A 5,325-nucleotide genomic window follows, 5' to 3' on the forward strand; every position below is an offset into this window, starting at 1 on the left:
ACAGCAACTGAGACTAAATGCTGTATTCAGATCCAGACTGGAGGACACATGTACAAGTTTTTATCGTTAATACTGTCCTTCATTAGCTCCCATCATCTCTCATACTTTTCCCACACTGTTATTCATGACTCCTTTCATGATTGTTGGAAGTTTGGATTTTTTTATCATCTTCTATTTGCATGCAGCAAATAACTAATAATTAATAACCTCAGTTATTTCACTTCTGCCCATGGGATCCCACTTCAATTGCAGCTGTTTGAATTAACATCTCCTTGCTGCATCTCCTGGCTGAGGAAAGTGCAAGTGCTGTCATGGCCAGCAGAACAGACAGGTGACTCAGTTCCATCCTGTAACTCATTTCTGTAGAATTTTTTGTAAACTTGTGTGGGTTTAGGTGCAGGTGGGGGATTTTGGGGTTTGTCTTTTTTTTTGATCAGCAACTATATACTACAGGGGGGTGCTCTTTGGAAATAAAAATGGGACACACCTTTTAATTCTCATGAAAGCATTTTCATGGGAAGCCTTCTTACAACAACAGAGTGAGAACAAGTTAAATATTTTGTTTCAAAGGGATTATCCCTACCCAGCAGGGAACAGCTGGCATAAAACGCTGATCCACCTCCCATTGCAAACAAGAGCCAAACTCCTGTTGATTTCATTGGTACAGAATCAAGCTCTTATTAAGCCCATGGCCAACATTGCACAGCTTCTGTCCCTGTCTGCTTCTCTTACATATAGCCTGACCCTCTCTGGCTGTGGAGAACCCAAGCTGAGTTGTGGCTATAGCGAAACTGAAAGCATTTTAAGATGTAAATAATTAACTTAGTATAACAGCTTTTTCCAAATATGTTCAGTTGTGGAGTACATCACAAGTAGCCCCGCTGACTTCAGTCTAGCCCATCTGTCTAGATAGCCAAATGAAAAGCAGCAAGTTATATCCATGATCTCGAGTCACTAAAATGGATTCGTTCCTTTTTATTTTCTGAGTTCTCTCTATTCCTCTCTAGGTTGTATTTCATTCCTGTGTTCAGCCACTTGAAAAGGAGTGCTTCAAGTTTTGTGTACAGTTATATTGCAGTATATTTTATAAAAGAGCACCAATTACTGAAGTGTTTTGAAAGACATCACTTCCAGATCTAAGAGCAGCCACAGACTTCTTATTTCCTCTCCAGAGCATTCACATCAAGGCATAGATGTATGTAGAACTGTTTAGAGAACATACATTAATTAAAAAAAGAACTAGACAATTTTTAGGATCCTAATCTCTGATATTGATAGGCTTCCTGTTACCCACATCCAGTTCTTTCATGGTTATATTGTTTGAATGTGCTTCTGCTAAGTGGAAGAGCAGGTTGAAACTATTAGTGCCTAGGAACTGGGAAAAAAGCTAATAACAAGTGATTGGATTGTTAAGAGCCTCATTGTGTGTGACAGTGAAAAAACTGGGCCTGTTCCCTCATATGTTATCTAAGAGTTAGCACTATGAACAAGATGTTTTCATATCCTTTCTAATACTTTGAGATAGACCAAAATTTATCATAGCTACCTTCATTTTACTCAGTTAATAATGAATGATCAGTGAAACATTTTGGAATAAGAAAGCTAGATGATTAATGTAACTTCTGCTGTGAAAGGTTTTCATAAAACATATAAAGAGAAAGTAAAGGTAGCTGTATATTTTAAAAGACAAAAAATATTTAGGAGAGATGAGAAGTTTGAATTTAATAACATAGTTTGTGAGATCATCATACAGGTTTAATTTTTTGATAATCAGATTGAGTTTCATTCATATTCAACATTTGTATGCATTCTCAAACAGTGAAACTGTCTTTGTGGGCCTTTCTTTGACTTCATGACCATCATGATTTTCAGGGATGAAAGTCATGCTTTGATGATAATGGTGTGATTGTGCGGGTGCTGTGTAAACCGCAGTTTTTAACTGCTGGGGAAGATGCTGTGTAAAATGCTGTGCTTCTTCTTCTCTATTAGAACAGATCCAAGACAGAAAGAGCCCACAGTCTTGCTCAACTGTTCATGGATAACAAGGCATCCAAATATTTTGCCACAGCAAAATTATATAGCATTCATGTTATGCACATACCTCTGATAAGTTGCACTAAGAATAAAGGGCCAAATTTTCTTCTGGAATAAAACTCACAATTTTTTTGGTGTCTTTTGAGCTTCCACTACCTTTTCCAGCAAAGATCTTGGTTACTAGTACAGAGTTCATGTAAGAGACAGGTCCTTACCTCTCCAAATTATATTGTCAGTGTTTGGAGACTTCTTTTATCTTTGTGCCATGCATGACTTCATCATAAAACTTCAACTTTTGGAGCCTGTGGGTAGAAAATTAAGTGTCCCATTTAGGTAGTCTGCAATAATAATTGTCGTTCCTCTTGCATCATATTCACAAGTGTGTAAAGATCCTGTTTCTGAAAGACTGAACATGCTGGACCACTGTTCTGGACTAGTATTTTAGTCCCTGTGCTTTTGTATTGTTAAAGCTACTTCTTTTGAGCTTCATGGCTGGCTAAAAATTTGAGGTATTCTAGGTTGTACTAATTACGTGGGGAAAGTGTGAGGGTCACAAACTGCTTTCATGTAATTCTATGTGTCTACAAAAAAAAGAAGGAAGACCTGTTTTTCTGACCACTGGACAAGTCAAACAGCTATAAAAATAAAATAAGTTCATCCAATTGCCTGTGGCACCTCTTTCAGGCAGAGCCCACTCCTTATGCTCACCCTTGGTCTTTCATAGGGGTGCACTGGATGCATGTCCTGACACCTCTCTGCATTTCTGCAGTGCCTCTGTGGCTTTTCTTCCCACCCAGTCTGGTGCTCTCTCAGTGCAATATTCAGGAACTGTGCTTCTCTCATAGTTCATGTCTCTGATCAGACTGGCCTTGTCTTGGCTGTGTGCAGTGACATGAGCCTGCACTTTGCTTGAAGACTGAGTATCTTCACCGAGGAGTTGAGCTGCTCCTTCCCAACTAACTCAACTGAAAAGCAGTGGCTAAAGCCAGCTCTGACAACATTTCATCCATACACTTCTACGCCTGGTTTATATCAAAATTATTCCCATAATTCCTGCCATCATAAAAAAGCAAGCCTGAAAAGAAGAGGAATAAACATTGAGTGGTTTAAAATTGTATACTAGGAATAATTAAATTCTTAGTAAGAGACTTCTGTCATTTCTCTATTTTCACTCACCATGAGGAGGACAGCATGTTCTCATCTCTGCAGAGTCACATAAATTACTTGATTAAAGTGCATGTTGCAGAGCTTAATCTGGGCATTTGGAACCTCCTTGCTGTTTTCTCAAGGTATTTGTATGATAGATGAGGAAAAAAAAAAGTCCCTGTGCTTAGTTCATCTTGTTATGTTGTAGATATATTTTCCAGACATTTGCAAATTGAGTAAAGAACAAGAGTTCTTCAGCTATTTAAAGTCTTTGAAAGAAGAAAGGCAGTTTAGATTACCAGCAGCCTACAATGTGCATGGCACAAAAATGTCAGTTTTAATGGCAAAGTTCAGGATAAAACTGTGTCAGCTAATTTAATCATTTACCATGAAATACCAGTTATCTTAATCTTACATGCAGTCCTTAAGTCTGCTGCATATTTCTGTGTAATTGAATCCTGTCCCTAAAAGGGACGAAGCAGGGAATTTGCTTTTTGGTGAAAACTTAGGCTCTAAATGTTCCTGTTTATAAATTTTGTGTCATCGTCAGATATTTTAATAATGAGCAGCTAATATTTCTGATGAGTCTATTTTTTCTCTGTTTCCTATTTGTCTTCCATGCTACAGAAATCATATTAGTATTCAGTTTCTATGGAAGTTAACCAAATTCTCCGGAAAAACTGCAGATATTGTTCCCAGAACTTAAGGCAAATAAATTAGTATCTAACCCAGATGACACATTTTATTCATGTGGTTTGCTTTCCATCTAGATACCTGATGTATTACTTCATCAGCAAATTCAACAAGGCCAGGATGTCTTCATTTCCTTCAGAGCAAGAGCAGTAAGAGCAGTGTGGTGGAAGCATTGGTCTTGTGTGGCCAGCCGGCGAGAGCCCATCAGCAGCTGTGATGAGCAGAGCAGACATGGGAGACAGGAGGCAGCTGAAGCCAAAGAGGACCCACGCCTGGAGCTGTGTCTGTGTGATTGGAGCAGAGAGAGGCCAGGACCCAAGGAAATCCCAGCAGCAAGGGAAAAAAACAGATTGACTCTCAGTGACTCATTTAGCTCCTGGATTGGACAGATCTCTCCCCTGCTGGCAATTTGGCTGAGCATCAATGGACAGATACCAGGATGAATAGCTTAAAATAATTAGGGGTTGGGAATTTGCAAAACTGCTAGCCATCCAATTCTTTACTGTGCAATGTGAGGCAGAAAAAAAGAAATTACATTTAGGTTATTAAATATTAAGTCAGTGGATTTACTTCCATTTGGTGCAGAACAGGAAACTGGCTAAAATTCAACATTTATATCATTGTGTTGATGGTCTGTTTATCACTGAGCAAGTAAGTGCCTTTTGGCAGGTCAAGCTCTTTGACACATGGGGCAAATGTGTGCTTAATTTCTCCCAAACAGAAGAATTAATATAATAATAATTAACACAGATGAGAACAGAATTAAAATCAAGTACAGTCAGGAGTTCAGTTTAATGCCAGGTGTCTCACATTCTAAGTGATCTGGGGCCAGATTTTTCCTGTTGAAGGTAGCAAGGATTTTTGCCTTTGTCACTTATGGGAGCTGAAGTGGGCCTTGGATGTAGAGAGACAGGATTCCCTGTACTTTCTATTTAATGCACAAAACCAGAAGCAACAGGCTCATTTAGTATCAGTAAAGGTCAGTTAAAATTATAGAGACATCCTTTGGAGCAAATCCTCTGCCTTGTATTTGCATATTTATGAATTAGAGATTACGACAGGCTATTTCATTTATTAGAGCAGCACTGCTATAGTTAATAGTCTGTCAGTATTTCCATTATAAACCCCGTTTTTCAGTGTTTAATATCTCAGCCATTTAAAATCACATCAGGAAGCAACTTGGTCTTATGTTGCTGGCCAGGTGCATTTTTTTGTTATGGATTATTTTCAGTAATGAAATACTGCTCATCATATATGCAGATGAGCCACAGCATTTCTGTTGGAGGGACATAGAAAGGTGTGTAAATTCATTGTGGCTTTGTTTTTCTTTAGGAAAGAAGGGAAAAGGGGGATTTGATCAATCATGTCAACTGTGGTCTTATGTTTGAAGAGCACTTTTTGAAGCAACTGCTTTCAGAGGAAACACTGGTTCTCAGTAGGAAATCAGGTTGC

General features: G+C 38.5%; 1 long non-coding RNA gene across 1 annotated transcript; it reads right to left on the reverse strand.

Moving 5' to 3' along the window:
* Window positions 1–297: 297 nt before the first annotated feature.
* LOC148183688 (uncharacterized) lies at window positions 298–4,089 on the reverse strand. Its single transcript, XR_015773379.1, has 5 exons — window positions 3,955–4,089; window positions 3,211–3,449; window positions 2,743–3,109; window positions 2,250–2,336; window positions 298–1,205 (listed from the first exon to the last, which is right to left on the reverse strand). It is a non-coding gene; the product is annotated as an uncharacterized LOC148183688 (long non-coding RNA).
* Between the last annotated feature and the right edge of the window lie 1,236 nt (window positions 4,090–5,325).

The sequence above is a fragment of the Pseudopodoces humilis genome, chromosome 10 (assembly GCF_049639895.1).
Source record: "Pseudopodoces humilis isolate 2021_Gansu_Grassland_sample_001 chromosome 10, ASM4963989v1, whole genome shotgun sequence".
NCBI classification, from domain to species: domain Eukaryota; kingdom Metazoa; phylum Chordata; class Aves; order Passeriformes; family Paridae; genus Pseudopodoces; species Pseudopodoces humilis.